At 40.2% G+C, this 20,512-nt stretch overlaps 1 long non-coding RNA gene across 1 annotated transcript in view; it reads right to left on the bottom strand.

The window, feature by feature from the left end:
* Positions 1-480: 480 nt before the first annotated feature.
* LOC122182702 overlaps positions 481-20,512 on the bottom strand; it is a 28,734-nt gene continuing 8,702 nt past the window's right edge. The window contains exons 3-4 of the long non-coding RNA XR_006179924.1: positions 3,587-3,704; positions 481-652 (exon numbers count right to left, since the gene is read on the bottom strand). This is a non-coding gene — a long non-coding RNA (uncharacterized LOC122182702). The remainder of the gene's footprint in view (positions 653-3,586; positions 3,705-20,512) is intronic.

Raw genomic sequence — 20,512 nt, forward strand, 5'->3', positions numbered from 1 at the left:
TATTGAAAAATACCCATTCTTCTTCATCTCATACTTGTTTTCAATGCAGTAAACAAACCTCTTTTCTTTGTAAGGACTCAATAGTACAACATTCATACAGGACGAGCTCAGAATAGAGAAAAACAAAACTTCTGTAAGACAAATTGAGATGAAACCTGAAGTCTAATAAGGCTGTTTCCTCACAGCAATTGATCACATAACAAATTTCAACTAGCTGCAACCCACTGTATTTCTTTCTCACTGCAGTGAACATGTGTACTGGACTCTATGAAGAACACTATGGAGCAGCCCTACAAAACATTCCCTCTCTCCTTTTTCTGAGAGACAGTTCATCCAAAACAGAGCTAAGAGTTGGCCCTTGCTGTTTGACAAGTGCTAAACTGCATAGTTTAACTCACAACGTAACAAACACATCCAACTAAAAATGCAGAGAAATTTTAAGTAGGAAAATGATGGTTACTCACGCTGGACTTCTAAGAAGATGGAATTATCAGCACTAGCAACAAATAGCAGGTAGCTTAGACTTCTGTTTGTCACATACCGTATCTCTTGAAGTATCTTAGCACCCTCAAAGCATGTCAAGGAAGGAAGATGTGGAAATTTGAGCTTCTTAGTTGCTGTCAGTTCCATTTTTTCAACCATTGCTTTGTTTCTGTGGAAACAGAAAAGCATTAAACGTGGAGCATATTCAACAAAGCACACAAAATTAGCAGCAACAGTAACAACTACAGAGTCAAGCCAGTATAGCTTAACTGCTTGTAAACGAAGAAGGTTATTTACCACTTAGATCTGCTCATGAAGATAATTTGCGTTAGGATGGTCCAATAATCCCCTCAACATTATTGCAAAACAGTTTCAGAAACTAAAAGTATCATTTCTTAGAATCTAAGCAGAAAGTAATTTTATAATGAAGGGAGAGCAGGGAGGAATCAATCCTTCTGTTCTTCGAGGACTGCTGTATAAAAAGTCATCTTCATTCACTTCCAGACTCTGCTCTCTTAGCAGACAGCCTGTGGTGCCATTCACTCACCATGTTTTTCAAGCAGCCTGTTTCCTTTAATATGTGCATATATAAGAAGGTAGTTTTACTCCCTGCTTTTCCCACTGATGCTCATCTTTAAGCTATCCTCAAGTGCCTTGGCCAACTTAATTAGTTCAGTCAGGCCAGGCTCATTTCCCTGGCACCAGAACTTAACAGCTCTGGTCAGCAGACAGGTATTTGGGGTTGGTTTGATGTGGCTTCATTTTGAAATCATAAGAGGGAGAGAAAAAAAAAAAGGTTCTCTAGCCCTAGCCTTGGGAGGTGGTGCCATCCATCTGTTTAAGACAGAAGTAAAATAGAAAATAACTTCATAACTTAATCTCATACTTCAGATTTTCACTAGTGTAAGATTAGAACCAATGTGGAAGTAGTGACTGTTTGGGTTTTTTTTTTTTCTGCATGAACAAACTGTAAAGTTGCAATTTAGTCAGAGATGTAGAAAGAGGAAACGGTTAAAGAACAGCACTCCTTGGCTAAGGCACACGAGTTGATGCAAAAAAAGCACAGTGAGCCCAATATAGTAATTCTTCAACTGCATAAGCTACCAATTTATTACATGATTTATATTTCCCATTTGTAAGTATGTGAAGGGAAGAAAAAGAATACTCCTTTGATGTAACAGATCAAGCAAACAGGCAAAGCTATTGTACATGGAACATGTTTACATTCTGTGGTGATAGGCAGCAGCATAGGCCTCTAATAACTTTAAAGCTACCTTTTGTAACACCTTCCCATTTTTGTTCTTGGAAGTGGGAAAACTTGCGTTGTCCTGAAATCACTGTCTAATAAACTGTGCTTCTCACCACAGCTAAATACTTGGAGGAATGCAGTTTTCCTGTGGCTATATTGCATCACTGCTGTGGGGGTGTGTCCTTTGCCTTAGACAGGCTGAACTTAGGAAGAGAGAACAGACTTTTGAACTCAGCTGCCAATGTAGAGAACAACGCCAGAGTCTGGGCTCTAAGTTGTGCCCCAGGAGAATTGATTTCTCTGCACTGATTTTATTCAAGCCCAAACCATTCTTTGATACTGCTTTTTAATACTGGTAGGTCGAGTGAATTGACTCTCAAGCACAAAGTTTTGTTAGTTAGTTGTTTAAGGCAAGCTTTGGGACTGATAGAAATTTATAGGGCAAGCTGCTTTTCCTTTAAATGCTGTGATCCAGAGAGCCACAAATGAAGTTTTACATGGGCAAAAAGAATGGCAAGAAAAAAACTTGGGATGAAATGCTTAACATTTTTCTTTTAATCTAAATTTGAGATTATTGGATAAATCACTTGGAAAAAAATATAGCAAATATGTCAATCCTCCATGAAATACACATCTTAAATCAATATGCAGTAAAATAGCATCTTCTGTAGAAATATCACAGCTAGATAAAATACACCTTGCCAGAGACTCCTTCTATCTTAAGACTCTCTAGCAATCCCAGCACTTGATGCAGTGATCCTATGGATTTCCCATAGCAGTCAGTGGGAATGACTAACATTCTTTCCAGTGCTGTCCTCAGTATTGAACCCCTTGCACAGTCTGCAGAAAACAATCTCTTAATCCCCTCCACTCCGTGCTGATCTGAAGGAGAAGATCAAAACACGACCCCTAGAATGACCTCAGCCTGCTCAGCAAGGGTCAGAGGTGTCAATCTGCTCCCTACGGGCCCTTGTTGTTCTCTGAGGAATGCAATCTGCATCAGACAAACAAGAAAACTCCTTTAGAAGTATGCAATACAAATACACGAGGATTACTGGCCATCTTCTTCACAAGATGTACATGCAGAACAGAAAGCAAAAATTACATGTATGTGATCAGTTTACTGAGGCCAAATTTTTTCAGTGCTTAATGTTTACATTTCAGTCATCAAATGATTTCTCAAAATACAGCAGAAGACACCAGTGGCACAGCTATTAAAAATAATTGCAGAATTCCAGCATAGAAAAAAAGACATCTCAAGCAGTGTGCTTCTGATGCCAACTTGTTAAATGCACTATTTTCCATTTTTAACCTTTAGAAGGGGGGAATAAAGCTGAGAACATGACTGTACATTGAAGACCACAATGCAGATTCCATTTTGTAAGAGGTTGGAGAGGGGGAGAATTTAGATAGATTTGTAAGTCTAATTAAAATATCTCTGACAGAAGCATCTGTTCAACTTGATTGTCTTGAAGGTAAACAAGATTCATCCGTTCACTCTTAGGAAAACTATGAACTAGCTGCTTGACTAATTAGCCTCTGATTTCAGTGTCAGCAATATAGAAACATGAACATGGTGGTAAACACTGCATTACTTAATCCCTTTGACGTGCTTAAGTCGACTTACAAGCTATTCTTTGAGGATAATTACTTATCTTTTGGCATATTTGTTCTTTTACTCTGTCAGGATTCCCTAGCTGTCCACTCACCCAAAAATGAGATCTTTATCTGAAAACGTGGATCTTTTGGACCAGCTATGAAGATTTTGATCTATGTAAGACAATGTATAGCATTTACTGCCTGTGACAAAACTCAGGTAAATGAGCAATGGCAGCATTAAAAAAAAGCTCATACCTGAATGTGGAAGACCCCCTCAGTTTTCAGGCTCCATTCCAAAATACAATTTGTAAGTAGCTAGAGGGACTTAAGGATTACAGCATCTTGGAGATGGTCAGAAATGCATAAGTTAATTCTGAAAAAATAGAAGGAACAAAAACCATATTGTTACAAATCTCAGGAGCATACTATTTTTCTACTGCTTATCACATTTGTAAAGAAGCACACTTTGATACCAGTGCTTTTTCACTTGCACTCCCTAGACCAGTGCTGGTCTGAGATAAGCAAGAGAAGGAAATCTGCAAAAGAACTGAAAAAAACCCCACCCTCAAATGAACAACCACAAAACAGAAACATGCATTTGATCTTCCATTGCACCTACCTGAAGGAGACACTAGGCAAAATGAAAGAAACTACAAACTACAGAAGAACAGTTCAAATTTATCCTCATTCTTATCACACTAACAATGTGTTTGACCATCGTCTTCCTATTATTTAGATGATGTCTAAACCACAGATTAGATAGAGATGAGGAAATATCTGAATAAGTCTCTCTACAAATGCGCCTTGTTCTTCTGCTTTCTTCCAGGCATCCAGTAGCAGGGAGAGAACCTTAGGCTCCAGGTTGGAAGAGGACACTCACTCTTCACAGAAAACTGCAACTGCTGACCAGAAAAGCATTTATATGAAGAGTATAGCACTGATGGAGTCAAGGGGGAAGTGGGGGGTGTTAGAATCTTTGTAAATGATTTTGCTTTCCTGCTTCTACAAAGAGTAAGGGTAAAGGCGAGCTGTTAGTGGAACAGCACCCAGCCCAGACTCAAAATCCTGCTGCAACATTCTAGGTCCTTTTCTACTGTAGTTTAGTGTCAGAAGCAATTGGAAAACGTGTCAGCTAGATTGAGGATTTCCACTGGCAGAGCAGCAAAGAGCGCTGTCTACCTTCAAAATCAACTTCTGGATCAGCTGACAAAAGTACAAAGGGAGATGTTGCTTTAGGCACTGTCACTTCTGGCAAATTCTGCAAGGTTCTGCAGATGGTCAGACCTGCCCCATCTGAAGCATTTGAAAGATCCAAATGAGTGAGACAAAGAAAGTTCCAAGTGCAGAATCAACTAACTAATCACAAAACTTAGCAATCTGACATTAATCCTGACTGTTAATCATAAGTCTGCTACAATACAAAGATTTGTTTCCCTTTACTAACTGAACATATGCCAGAATTTACTGGAAGTCAACATAAGATCACATTTGCATTACAGCATTTATCTTGTCAGGTTACTTGTTTTCTAAAGAGACAGTTGCCACTATGGTAAACAGATGCTACTGTCTGCACTTAACATGCTGAATCACAACAAACAAAAGAAATTGGAATGCAGTTCTTCCTCAGTAGCTTCCATGTACCATACCTTTCTAATGCCCATCTATGTCCAAAACCGGCTGTTTGTTCATTCACAGACTGTGTTTTAAACCTCTGAGGGGTCTCAGAAATGATCAGACCATTTCTTGGGATGTCTTGTTTGATGCACTGAAAGCTCTCTGGCAGGAGAAAGCCTCCGGGCTATGCTACCAACATTCTTATGGCATCACATCCCACAAACACAACTGAGCTAGTTTTGCTAGCACTGTTGGCACATCTCATATTTGTCTAGCTTCTAACTAGATTTTACAGCCAGCATTCCCCTAACTGTAACTACTCTCAGTGTCAAAATTGCTTGTTTAAGGAAAGACGTATTAAATCTTCAGTCAGAGCCTTCCATTCTAATTATAGTTTCTGTTCTCATCTAGACTCCTGAAGGAATGTCTCCAAGAAAGGCATTTTCTAGGCATTTTCTTTTTTAAAATCTAAAGAGCAGAGATGGAGAAGCAGATTCATGCTTAAAACAGCTTGGAAGGAAACGCTTGGGATCCCCAGGGGGATTGAGAAACATGTGGGTTTGGGATGAAAAGAACCCAGCCAAGAACTAGCTGGCCACTTCCAGCTTTCACACCATAAATCATTACATTCTTTAACAGTTGGCCAGCCTTCACAAACAGAAAGAAAGTGAATACAGTAGGACGTAGCAGACAAGATACAGCATAGTCAAGGGCACACTGTGTCAGGTATCCTTTCATACTCGTAGTGGCAGTGCAAAGAAACAACTGGCAGGAGGCCCAGCATCTCTGTAAATCAATACAGCTGTTTATTCAAACCAAATGCCTGGCAAAAATATCAAGCTTTGATTGTTGTAGCAATTTCCAAAAGGAAATTAATAACATTTCAGGAGATGACAGCAAACCCATGTGAGAACAAAAGAATTCTTTCCAACTAAGCTTTTATTCATTGTAGGGCTTGCTTTCAGTTCACTGCTTCAAGGTAATAATAGACAGTACCCATTATTATTAGAATTGATTATCATAAAGCCCAACAGATAACAAGACAGATATTCCTTCCCAAGTATTCCTGACAGTAGAAAGCTTCAAAATATATTTGCAGTCACAGACGGCATGTGTATAAGCTTCTTGGCAACCTGTGGGAATCAAATGCCTAGATTTACATTTGACTGCAAAGCCTGCTTAAGGCTGGCATGGACATGTGGTGCTGCAGTGCTACGTAATCCTCTGGGTGAGAAGTCAGACTTGGCACGAATCTGGCCCGAGGTTCTGCCTGCATACAGGAGCAACTGCAGCAGGAGAACTGATTTTGTGCCATGTGATATCTCGCTCTAATCCATTTTTTCCCATTTTTGGCTAAGACAGCAGATACATAAATCACTGTTACAGTGAAGTAGGAAAAACCAAGAGACAAGGATAACGTGCATCTTTAACTTCCCTTTCCAGACTATCCTGGGTCATACAAATGTTGGTAGTATTTTTGCCATAAATAATTTGCTTTTTATTGTACAAGTGGTCCCTTTCTATTTTCAAGGTTATTGTTAATTTTTTTAAATAACCTCCCAAGAGATGGAATCAGATGCTCTTATAAAAAACCACCACCAACAAAACAACAAACAAAAAAACCCCCTATGACCTTTGCCATTTTTAAGCTATGTTGTCACAAAATTATTGGAAATAATTTAATACAACAGGGCAGAATAAATTTGACAACTGCAAATGAGCATTGGGAAAAAAAACCTAAAAACCGTCCTTTTTACAATGACAAACAATGTTGTTTCACCATGGATGGGACTCACAACACAGACACTGGTCTGGCCCACTGTCAGAGTAACAAACCTCTCTCCTTTCCAAGTTACTGATTACATGCAAGAGGACTTCTGGTTGGAGCAGCACTAAAAGATCGAGAGTGAGAAAGCAGGAAATTCAGCAAGTGTAAATTACTACTGTAATTTACAGTGAAATGTGTAGGGAATCTGCTTTAGCAGCAGGGTTGGACTCCATCAATGATCTTTTGAGGTCCTTTCTAACTCCTTCAATTCTGTGATCTGTGATTCCTTAAGCCTGACTTTTTGTCACACTGCAGGAGTGATGGATTCCAGAACATTCATGTATTTAAATAAAACCTGTGGTTACTGACACTGCCTATGGACAAGGCAGAAAAACAGCTTATTTCATTAAAGGCCTGCCAAGCTGAAAGCAGGCAACATTAGGATGTTCAGAACAATCACTATAATAGCAAGGACCAGCAACCTGCTCTGAGAGACAGGATTCTTTTCATGCTCTGTGAACCCACTTGATTAAGAAGCACCAGGACCATCTTGCTATTTTCAGTCTGTATTTTTTGGAAAGAAACAAAACTTGTGTTCCCAAGAATCACAGCTGCTAAAATGGCAGAAAAAAATTTCTTTGTCACTGTGTTGCGGAAGAGATTTGTAGGACAAGACAACCAAGGTCAGCATTAGGAAGTTAAGAGTTTGGTATTGTTCATTCCTGCACAGATACATTGCTGCGACTTCTCAGACACAGCCATGCTGAAAATAGGTGCAAGGCCATTTCATAGAAGTCCTTCAACTGGCGACAGAAGGTATCTAACCCTATCAGACACAACTCAGAGTTGTGTCTCACCTCTCACAATGAGAGGTGCAAGAGAAGTAGAGTTTTGTTCAGCATTTTTGCTGTTACTGTATTGTTACTGATAAAACTTTTCCTTTATTGCTTTAAGCTTGATGATAGCCATAATAATCTAAGAGAAAAGGAGCACTGAAGATGCTCTCAGGTAAAGGTACTTCAGATGGCAACCTGCAGGATTTCTTCTGATCGATCACTTTCCCTTGCAGAAACTCCTGCATCCAAGTTGAAGCGTAGATGCCCTATTGCACCTGTGCAAAACAAAGAATGTTGAAACATAAACAACTGTCTCACACAGGCTGTAATTGAGGTCTAAATTACATCATTAAATGATTGTTTTGCCCTACATAACGCACAGCCTGCAAACACAGGAACTCTATACCACAAACATAGCCTTATGTTACATCTAGCCTTCTCCCCTAGCTAGTGATCTTGGCCAGGATTAATCTTCATCTGTTTCAGTAAAAGAAGATGAAATGAGAAAATAAGCCGTACGTTACTTCATATTTACAGAATCTCAGGATGGGATTCAGTGTTTAGACAGTGCAGTGAGAAACAGGCAGGAAATGTGTAACCCGCTCATCTTTGCATCAAACCAAGCGTGTTGCTGACATTCAAAAAGAAAAAAAATAAAAGCATCCTGGAATGTTTTAATATAGTCTTTAAACAAAGGACCAAAGGAAATTTTACCCTGGCTCTTCAGAAATAGAGTTCTAAAAGTAGCCCCTAGTGGGTGAAAGTGTATAAAATCATTGCCACCACTGAGGAAACTAAAAGTTATACCCAACCTAAAACAGCAGAAATAAGAAGCTAGTGTTATATTCTAAAATACCCAGGTAGTTGTGACTCTATTAATAATAAAAACAAAATAAAAAGAGTTTGAGAATAGCATCAGTCGAGTAATGAATCACTTTATAGGGCAGTTGGGACCAGTGCAGTTGCAACATTACTGTTTATGTATTTGTCTATTTAGCTGCTGCTGGTACTTTGTTTGCTACGTAGGTACAAAGGCTTAACTCTTCCTGGATTGTGACACATCTCAGAAGAGCAGACAGTGACTCCAGATAACCCAATTGCCATTATTGAGTTGATATTCAGGGAATGAGGTTTTTAGAACAGACCTTCCTTATACAAACAAGGTCACAAGGCCCATTTCTCTGGATCTTTCCAGAATACTGATGGGAAGGCTCAGTCTCCTCTGCCATACCACCAACATCAGCCTCTGACGCCGTGGGACAGCATAATAAAACAGAGGCATACATTTTAAAGCACTCCTCACGCACATATGTTTGTATACACACATACACTACATTCCAGGTGTTAGAAATCTGCCTCTACATAAGTTTGAACAATTTTTTACTGCTGTCCTCTAAATCAAAGTAATGCTACTGCAGACAGCAAGTACTTGACTATCTATCTCACCAAAGTATATCCTTTCTGTTTTACGTGTCTTACTTGATGTTCATGCTGAGTGAGCGTATGATAGATTCTTCTAAGATACCGTGTAAGGACTGCTACAAAAATAAGAGCAGAGAAGATTCTTAGTTCAATTTAAATGCATTTTTAACTGAAACAAGCTCACCTCTACACTCATGGGGAACGTGCAGCAAATACTGTAGCAAAGAGCAAGCGGACACTTTCAGCTTTTTAAATCTACAAAATGCTGCAAGCTCGCTGTTCTCATTTCTGTCACACCTCTACATACTTTCTCAGTCTTTCATCACTCCAAAGCTGAATGCCAAAGTCAGATGTCAATAAACATGGGATTTAGAGCCATGGGCTGTGCACACTATGCAAATCTCTATTTTTGCAAGAAATATGAAGTAGGGCCCCTGCTCTCTTCTGTCAGACAAAAAGAGACAGCATTTTCAAAGGCAACAGGTGGAAATTTGTTTTTGACAGTAGAAATTTTTCAACTAATATAGAACATGTGGAACACTTGTAATGGGATATAATATTGCCCTGCCATCAGGAAATTCCACTGGTGCTCTCTGGAGTGCTGGGTTAGGAAAAGAAAAAGGGAAAAAGGAAAATAAGAACAGGAATTGGCTAAGCAAAATATTTTTTCTGGATTCTGCACCAACAGATGCATTAGAATCACACTATTTGCAGGGTAGGAGTGCTGGGAATTTGTGCACTTGCATACTCTGTAGCTTGAGAGAGAATACATGGAAACAGAGTTGTACAAAACTTGTAAAGATTAATTTTGAAAAATGAAAAAATAGCTTCAATCACATTTACGTAGTATAAAAAAATTACAGCATCTCACATTGCTGTTGATGCAGAAGGCTGTTTAGATTCCTAAACATTAGAAAGGACTTGTTACAAGTGGTGTCCCCCAGGGGTCGGTACTGGGGCTCATCCTGTTTAATGTCTTCATTGACGACTTCATCTATGAAGGGATTGAGTGTACCCTGAGTAAGTTTGCGGATGACACCAAGTTGGGAGGTGGTGTCGATCTGCCTGAGGGCAGGGAGGCCCTGCAGAGGGATCTAGATCAGCTGGATCGCTGGGCTGAGGTGAATGGGATGAGGTTCAACAAGGCCAAGTGTCGGGTTCTGCACTTTGGCCACAACAACCCCATGCAGCGTTACAGGCTTGGGGATGAGTGGTTGGATGATTGTGAAGAGGAAAGGGACCTGGGGGTGTTGGTTGATGCTCGGCTGAACATGAGCCGACAGTGTGCCCAGGTGGCCAAGAGGGCCAACGGCATCCTGGCCTGTATTAGAAATAGTGTGGCCAGCAGAAGCAGGGAGGTGATCATCCCCCTCTACTCAGCACTGGTGAGGCCGCACCTCGAGTGCTGTGTTCAGTTTTGGGCCCCTCACTACAAGAAAGACATTGAGGCCCTGGAACGTGTCCAGAGAAGGGCAATGAAACTGGTGAGGGGTCTGGAGCACAAACCTTATGAGGAGCAGCTGAGGGAGCTGGGATTGTTCAGTCTGGAGAAGAGGAGGCTCAGGGGAGACCTCATGGCACTCTACAACTTCCTGAAGGGAGGTTGTGGTGCAAAAGGGTCTGGCCTCTTCTCCCAGGCAAATAGTAGGACCCGAGGAAATGGCCAGAAGTTGTACTAGAGGAGGTTTAGGTTGGATATTAGGAGAAACTTTTTCTCTCAAAGGGTGGTCAGGCACTGGAATGGCTGCCCAGGGAGGTGGTGGAGTCGCCGTCCCTGGTAGAGTTCAAGAGGTGCCTGGATGAGGAGCTACGAGAGATGGTTTAGTGCTTGTGGCACTGATAGGAATGGGAGGGTGGTTGGACTAAATGATCTTGCAGGTAGTTTCCAACCTTGTGATTCTGTGATTTCAGTAGAAGAATTGATTCTAAGAATAAGACAAACGTATTTCTTTTCTAGTGTAACCTGCATTTCACAACAGGAACATTTTCAAATCTGAAGTTAGTTCTCACAATGGCAGCTGTGCTTTCTTTTTAGATGTTCTGAAAAAAGCTGAAAAAAGAAAGCAGATTTTTATAGCCCAGGGCTTTTCTCTCAATTGCCTCGCACTGTTCTGTTAGGTCAGTGCCTCCTGCAAAAGCAAATTTATTTGTTGATTTAAATCAAACAGAATATTTTATCTTCTTCCGATTTTCTTTAAAAACACAACAATACAAACACAAACCAAAAACTCTTCGTTACCCCTTAATCTCCTACCCAACCTCTTGCACACTGGGCTATTTGCTAGCTCATTTATTTGTCCTTCCCTTCACAAATACACTTAATAGAAAGAAAAATGTTTTGCTAATGGACTGATATTGAGCCATCAAACTCTCTAATAGCGGATCAGTGATGAATACAAATGATTGGTTGCATGGTTATTCAATTAGTAATAAATAACTAAATGGGGTTAAAGATTCCCTCAAAACCAGCCCATTCCTGAATCCATTCTACAAGAAAGAAGTGGTTCTCCCATCTCCAGTGCAACATAGCTCATAAGATGTTTGTTTCCCAAAGACATAGCTGTGGAAATGTATTGTGACTTGCACTGTCCTTTAATAGGCGCTGTATCAAGCACTGCATAGATATCTTGTTGCTCTGGAATCTAGGCTTTGTGGGGGCTACCTTAGCTTCTTGCTCCCATCATTACCATCTTTATCTTTTCAGATGTTATCTGCTTTTTCAATGCACACAACTCAGTTTTCACACAAAAGTAAAGAATATGACACTTGGAAGTGTCAAAGACAGAGAACTGTTCACATTTGTTGTCAATATCTTTGTTCATGCTATGTTATGATCTCAAATATGGACAAACTCAAGAATAAAACCCAGTGCCCTGGAAGTGGAGCTATAAATTCTAGACTATGTGGTTTGAATGGAAGGGATATTGGCAGTTTAGTCACATGCTATAGTTAGCTTCTTTCTCAAAGGTGGTATCACTGAAAAGCCTTTTGGCTAAACAACCATCTGGTCACCATTAGAGAACAATAAAGCCAGAGACACTAATAAACAGCAAGGGGCATTAAAGAATTTGGAAATGTGTGTCAATAAATTTTATAATCTGTGGACACAGCAGCCAGCGATCCAGGTGATGCTGATGAAAGCTTTTTCCTATCACTTTACGATCATTCCAATCACTTCTGGTTATTGCAGATTTAAATGACAATGCCTGCTAAGAGAAAAGATCCCTTACACATTATTATGTTCTGCCTCACCTGCTGCTCCAGCTAGATACAGTCCTATCATCTTCCCAGTCTTTGCAGAAATTAATGGCATCTCCTTTTGCTACCTGAAGGATGAATAGCTTAAGCAATCTCATTTTGTATGGCACAGTTAGGTACAGATTACAGGACTCCACTGAGACAAAATGTGAAGCTAAATTTGATAGCAGCACTGAGATAAACCACTCAAACAGACACAGTCTAGGTTTTACACTGTGGAGTATAAAAGGCATTTCCTTCTGCCCACAGTGAACAACAGTCTACAAGTCTTTATCATCCCTGGTTGAGATATTCAAGCAGGTTTTTAGCTCAGAGACTGAAACCCCTACAGCAGTGTGAACATCCACATATCCACCAAGCAGGTCAGTAGAACTATGTGGGTAGATTTATTTCCATCAAACTGTCCAGCAAGAGCTTCAAGTTTTAATTCCCTGTGTGGAGATAGATGTACATGGCAAGGAACCAAATACACCTTAAGTGACCAAGATGTTCTAAGGAATGGCAAAGTAGGGGTGGAAGGAGCAGAGAAGTGTCCTCAGGGATGAAAAGGAGAAAGTATCAGCCAACAGATATCTGTTGAGTTACACCTAGAGTGGCTTTCAATTGCAGTAAAGAAGGGCATTTTAAGAACTCAATGGCAAAATTCCTTTCTTTCAAGAAAACTGAAACATTTATAAAAATACGGTATCTGTCATGTACATCATTTTACAGTGAGGGTGGTGGGGCACTGGAATAGGTTGGCCAGGTTAAGTCCCTCCCAATTCTAAGGATTCTGTAATTTGATGGGCCACAATAGGATGAGAGAGACTGGCCTCAAGTCACACCAGGGCAGGTTCCAGTTGGATATCAGGAAAAATTTCCTCTCTGAAATGTGGTCAGGCACTGGAATGGGCTGCCCAGGGAGGCATTCAAGAAACACGTAGATGTGGTAACATGGAACATGGTTTAGTGGGTAACGTCTGTGGTAGGTGGACAGTTGGACTAGATGGTCTTAGAGATTTTTCCCAACCTTAATGATTCTATGATATCCGAGGCAGTTGAGAGGATTGATTTCTCATACAAAAATTTCATGTATGCACAGCTGTACAAAAAGTTTTCTATTTCAGAGCTATTAAATAACTTTGTTTCTGATTATTCTTCATCTTAAATACAGCCAGACCCTGTAGTGAGCAAATATCTATGAGAAATATGTTCTGTAATCTGACCTGCTGAGTTTATCAAATTACTTTCACTCCAGTAGTACCGATTTTTGCAGCAAGCATACTTAATTTCCTGGAGACATGCTGAAATATGCTAACAGACATATGAATTGCCATGGCTCAAGGCAAGCAGAACACGAGCCAGCAATGTGCCCTCACAGTCCAGAAAGCCAAACACATCCTGGGCAGCATCAAAAGAAGAATGGTTAGCAGGTTGAGGGAGGTGATCCTGCCCCTCTGCTCTGCACTGCTAAGACCTCACCTAGAGTACTGCGTTCAGATGTTGAGTGCTCAGTACAGGAGAAATGTGGACTTCTGTGACCAGAGAAGGGACACAAGTGATCCAAGGGGTGGAACACCTCCCCTACAAGGACAGGCTGAGAGAGCTGGGGCTGCTCACTCTGGAGAGGAGAAGGTTCTGGGGAGATCTTATAAGCAGCCTTCCAGGACCTGAAAGGGAGGCTATAAGAAGGAAGGGGGCAAACTCTTTAACAGGATTTGCTGTGACAGGACAAGAGAAATGGTTTCAAACTAAAGAAGGGAAAATTTACATTGGACATAAGGAATAAGTTTTTTACAGTAAAGGTGGTGAGGCACTAGAACAGCTTGCCCAGAGAGGTGCTGGATGCCCCATTGGACAAATTCAAAGTCAGGCTGGACCAGGCTCTGAGCAACCTGACCTAGCTGTGGATGTCCCTGTTCATGGCAGGGGAATTGGACTAGATGACCTTTAGAATTAGTTGGAATCCCTTCCAATTCAATTTTATGATTCTATGAATTAAAGGAAGTACCCGTGAGCCAGGTGGACAGTTCCTCACCTGGAGGATCTTGGAAGTGGCATTCATATTACACTGACAAAAGCTGATAGGGAAAAGATAGGATGGGGGCCAGTCTATCATGTATCCTGCTTTACCTGGACATAACTTCCTACTCTTCTGCATATAAGGGAAGGTACAGTTACGCCTTCTGTTTCTGTCAGAGTAGTTATGTTGTCAGCAGTCCAGGTACTTCACTCTTCTAAGCCAAATGCATGAGTTTACACAATCTGAACTAAGAAGGTAACACTTTCCTGGCTGGGGCAGTAGCTAACTGGTAACATTCTGCAGGTTGGACAAGAGGCAGATGTACCCCATAGGTTCACTGACAAGTTTCATTTGTCCAGTTCCTAAATTGCTGGTAAATCTACATAAAAAGAACACGTAGAAATAATCTCTGCCACGTTGCTGTCAATTTGGGTAAAACCAGAGTCCTTGCAATAATAGCTGAAATAGGAGCGGGTAAAGGTACATTACAGTCTGAAAGCCCAGTTATATATTCCTTCAACCTTCTAGTCCTGTCATACTCTGGGCGTTTGTTTAAAAAAGCAGCTTAAGATATACATTTAAAACATTTAATTTCTTCACTCGATGTTTTTCAGATCAAGGCTTCTCATTTAAAGCTGAGGAATGACTTGTACCTCAAAGGTTTGAGCTGTTGAGGCATTACTTATCAAAGACTTGTGACTAGTAAATACGCTTATTAATTACAAGAGATGCTTGCTGTGCAAATGCAGGGAGGGGTCTCAGTTTTCCAGCCATTCTCCTTTGCCCAGTTCTACATGCTCAACAGGTCTTTTTTTATTACAGCTCTGGGGATTCTACACATTCAGGCACCGATAACAAGCAGAGGGGTTAGTGATGTGACCAAATGGAAGAGCAAGTCAGGGTTACGCAGTGCTTCTCTGCTTGACACTAACATTAATTCTAAGACTTCTTGATATCAATTGAATAATTTTTAAACAACACAGCCTTCAGCTCACTAATACATATGTACCAGCATACTGGTGATTCTAGTCTAGAAAACTCTTCTCCAGTCTGTCTGCTGGCTGCGAGTGCATTGAGTGACAGGAAGTGTGTTCATCTTCTCTGGGTTTTTTTCCATACCCATCAAAGGAGAATGCTGGGTCTAAGAAGGGGATGCTGAATGTGCACCATTAGGAAACTGCTTGCCCCTAATGGTTTGCTGGACCTTCAGCTTGGGAAGCTTCTAAACAAGGCTAAGCTTGGTTTTAAGCACTGAATCAATTGCTTAGTACTTACATGAGCTCTGTTATGGCAGGGATCCTGCCCTGAAACCAGTCATACGTATTGCTCTCTGGGAAGATCTCCAGATAGGAGGGCTACAGATAACAGTAAGGCTTTCAGACAATCTGTTCTTACAGAGGGCTAGGACTAACCTGAAATAATTTGCTTTGGCAGTCTGACAATGTTTGCACAATGCCCATTTGCATTACACCTTGCTCATACCAACACAATGAGCTACTTGCTTTCATTATCACTAAGTACATTACCAAACTTGAAAGAATGTGACTGTTGGAAATCAAGGAGGATCCCATAGCAATCCTCTGTTGAATACAATTAATTTTCCTTCTGCAAATTACCTGCACTTTTCAAAAGCTCAAAATTCAGAGTCAGCCTTATGGAATATGATAGGAAAAAGGGGACTGAGATGCAATATGGAACCTCTGTATTAGCAAACACCATTCACACAGGTCTCCGAACTAACAGCCTGACATTTATTTTACCTTACCTGCTTACTCAGCTTCTTAGCTTGCCTCTACAGGATCTACACTCATCTCCAAAACTCTTCTGTCTTTAAGGGTTATGTCATCCTCATCCCAATAACATCTACTTGCTACATCTACTTGCTGGCATTGAGCTGCTAAAAAACTATATTCCCTTCCTTGACTGCCTGCTTGCTAACAAGTCAGTTCCTTTGATTTTAAGAAAAAAGTTAGTTTTACTGGGATATGCATATACTCCTTGAGGCACAGCCTCTCTCTTTATAACTTTACAGCTCTAAAGAATGGGCTCTTTCCTGTGACACAACTGAATCCCCTGCAATTGTAAATCAGTGTAGAACATGATTAGTAACCTCTCCCCTCCCCCCCCCCCCCTAAAAAAAAAAGTAAAAAAAAAATCAAGGCAAGATCTGTATAGCGTATTTCTGCCTCTGTTCCATCTGTTTTTGAAAGACTTTACATACTGAAAAACAGTTTCAGTGATCCACTTACATTCTAAAGCTTTCCAGCTACTGAAGGAGGGTCAGGAGAGATACTTCAGACTACTTTCCAAACAGATACAATAGAAGTTCTCCACAGAGAGATCTCAGGAGCTTTTATAAAAGAAGAGCTTGAGTGCTTCCACAGTTGCTAAGCAATCCCTTATCTCTCTCTAGAACTCACATTTAAAACATCACAGGAACTTTTAGAGCTGGTCATTTACTAGTCTGTCATTACCTCCAGCAGAGTTGCTCTGCTGAATAACATGAACTGAAAGCTTCTATAAATTACGTGACAAGTGAAAGCAGGCAGATTTTCATTTCATATACACTGTATATAAGGGTATACCTACTTAAACCTATGCTTAAACGCGATCATTTTCTTGCATACAACTTCTGATTCTGTGGGGTTTTTCATTTATTTTTTTGAAGAGCAGAAGTAAAAAAATATTAAACCTCCTACAAGGAAGTTAAATGATTCTCCCTGTCTTACAGAGTAAGAATCCCAATACCTTCAGCAGTTGGGTTTTTTTTTCTTTTGAAGAGTGGCAAAAGGACAATCTCACACTAGCTCCTTAAATTCTTTCTGGAACTGGCTTCCAACCTCAAAAGCACATTCCAGATAGACTTATTTTACCTTTCTCAACAGAAATTCTGTTTTTACTATCACAGAACCCAAATGCAAATTTCATAGCCCCTGTTCACCTTCTGTTTAGGAAGGGAGTCTCAAAACAATCTCTACTCTTCTACTGTTATCAAATCTGACTGTATTTGGTTCCCACCTTTGACCTCATCAGCCACTCAGAAATCCCTGTCTGAACACTTTCCGGCTGGTCTCCATGCATGCAGATGACATCATTTCCTGTTAAGTACACCACAAAATGCGACTCCTTATCATCCCCGATTAGTCAGACAGCTTCGTGCACAACCCACAAAACAAGCAAAAACCAGCTATAAGTAATACTGTAGCTCCTTAGTTGTTAATAATACCCTGCTTCCTACTCCTTATATATGCTAGCTGTGGTAGCTGGATTTATTTACCCACGCTGAGGCTTAAAAATACTTATTTCCTTTGTCATTGTTTGTTTAAGGATTGCTGCTATGTGCAGTTCACAAATGCCAAAGCTCCATGTCAAGGGTTACTTATCTTGCTTCTGACTTGCCCCCAGGCACTAAAATTGGCTCCTGATGCTCTCAGAGGGAGAAGCTTCCAAAAAAGTGAAGTCACTCCTTAAGTGACCATGTGCCACAATACAATATTTCTGAAACATCTAGACAGATTCTATATAATTTTTATACGCATTAAGACTTTGCAGCCCAATAAAAAGGAAGTAAACTGATATTTTTAATCAAATAAAACACCATGGAGGTAAAAACAACACAACATAACTAACTTTCACAGCAGCATGCAGAAAATGAGCACTGTTTTTTCTTACTTGTATTTAGATTAACATAAAGCATAAAACCTTTTCAGAACTTGCTTTCTAAATTAGACAAACGTATAAAATCACTGGTGGAGTTGGCACAGGGTGTCTTATTGACCCCTTCCCCTGTTCCTTGTCTCAGAGAGAATCACATATAGAATATATGTGTATAGAGTATATATAGAATATATATAATTCTCTCTCAGAATACATACATATATATATATATATATATATATATATACACATACATATATATATGTATACATACATACAGAATATCCCACGTTGGAAGAAAACCCCCAGGATCACAAGTGTACAACTTCTTATATTGTGGTACCCAACCCTGCATGCAGTGCTTGAGGTGAAGATACACCAGTGAAGCGCAGAGCGGGACAACTCCTTCCCTAACCTGATACAGCCCAGGGCACACTGCTGGCTCACATTCAACTTGCCATCAACCAGAAGCCCCAGATTCTTTCCTGTGGGGTTGGACTTCAGCTTTTCGTCCTCTCATCTGCACGTACAGCCAGGGTCACCCCCTTATCAGGTGCAGAATCTGGCACTTGTTCTTGTTGCACTTCACGTGGCTGGTGATTACCCAGCACTTCAGTTTGTCAAGATCTCTCTGCAAGGCCTCTTCACTTGCAAAGGCATCAATACTCCACCTAATTCAGTATGCACTTGAGTCCTGCATCCAGAACATTTATAAGAACATCAAAGAAAACTTGCTCTATAATGGAGCTCTGGGGAACTCCCCTAGTGGCTGGTCACCAGCCTGATGTAAGCTCAATTACCATATATAACCCTTTGGGCCAGCTGTTTACCCATAGCATAATGCAGTTGTCTAGCTGTATGCTAGATATTTTGTCCAGAATGGTGCTGTATGAAACAGTTTTGAACACATTGTGGCACTGCTCTGGAAGAGATGATGCTTCAGAATGTCTCTTACACTCAGCAAAGGCCGCAAAACCCTGGATAGTCTTTTGCTCCCACTGATTTCCATGCTTTTCTGATGTAAGAAGTTAGAAGAATTGATTCTTTTACCCTTCCCCTGTTCCATCAGCCCAGAAACCTACTATTTTGAAGTTATTTAAAAACCTGATGGATTGCCTTTATATGAAACTCCAACGCTTTGATTACCAGTCCCATTTCAATGAAGTAAAACTTCAAAGTGCAAAGCACACAGAGAAAAAAGTATACTGAGTTCTTTGGGGTAAAAAGTTAGCAACATTGTACTACTGAAATGGAATTCTTTGATATTTCATTCTTGTTTCAAAATCAGCATTCTACATTAAAGGTTAACAGAACACACAACATACTAAACAACTAAACAAATCCTTTCTGTATATTCATAAATATTTCACCCTGTTTCCTTCCCAGCTTCTCAGCAAAGCATTGTAGGGACAGCATATTCCAGATTTCTAGCTATGTCTTCATATGTTAAATGATAAATACAGAGTTACGGACAAATGATGAAGAACAAACCAAAACAAAACATTGCCACTTCAGCTACCAGCCAGAAGATACAGCTACACTTAGTCAATTTTCTGCTGAACAGTTTCAGACACCCTCCTCTGACTATCATACTCGTTTTCTAACCACTCTGTGAATATGTTTTTTGGTTTCATAATGCTCTGACGCCTAAACTGTGAGCTACTCCGAAGAACAAATTGTTGCCTGATGTTTTCAAATCTGTTCAGGTTTTCTTATTGTTATTACAATGGTTAAAGAGCCAAAATGCCAAATGATAAGGAAGATTTACTTCCAGTGAGGGAAGTTACTATTCCAGGGTGAAAAACATTCCATACTGTGAACTCAGATACGAAGCTAATCAATTTCTCAGTACTAGGGGTATGCAAAACACAACAGGTCATAAAAATTCCTGTTTTCAGAGCTTCAACAAAAGGGGGAAACTTCTGGCAGATTCTGCAAGAGTTTGAAATCCACCATGACATGCAAATTTCTTCATATTTTGCAGAGGAAAGGCAAGAATAAAGAACACTCCAAACTTCATCCAAGCTACCTCTTCCTTTTGAATGTTTTTAACTTCACTGATGTAGGAGCTGTGAAAAAATCAGAATTTCTTTTGGGAAGAGACTCTTGCTCTGTGTTGATACCAGCAGATATGAATAGCTGTGAGCTGAATTGATAGCTGTTTTCAGAATGGGTGGAATTGAGGATGGTGCTATTAATTCTCTTTTCACCAGAAAAGAGGTAACAATTAGCACAAAAGAAACATGAGAAATCCTTCATATAAGAAAGGCTGTAAAATGTCTTGTAAGGAAAAGCTAGCCTACGCAACTTCTCACAGAGAGCTAAGATCAACAATTCTGTCTTGATTCACAGCTCTCTGACATCACCAGCCATTTAAATTCCAGTAACAGAAAGTAAAATGTCAATACTTTGATGTCGTCACTGAATATGGCTTCCTCTCTTGATGTGAATTTACCCAAAGTATGCAGAACATGAGACTCATGCCTACCATCTTCTATGTTCTTCATTTTTCCTTTCTCCCTTGACAGCTGGCGTATACAATTATTCTAATTTCATCTGTTAATGAAGCAAACTCTAAAAGTAGGGGGTTGGTAGGTATAAATAGTATAAAGGTATTTAAGTTC

Source organism: Lagopus leucura, unplaced genomic scaffold (assembly GCF_019238085.1).
Source record: "Lagopus leucura isolate 7727_CA_CO unplaced genomic scaffold, USGS_WTPT01 Super-Scaffold_100015, whole genome shotgun sequence".
In the NCBI taxonomy this organism is placed as follows: Eukaryota; Metazoa; Chordata; class Aves; order Galliformes; family Phasianidae; genus Lagopus; species Lagopus leucura.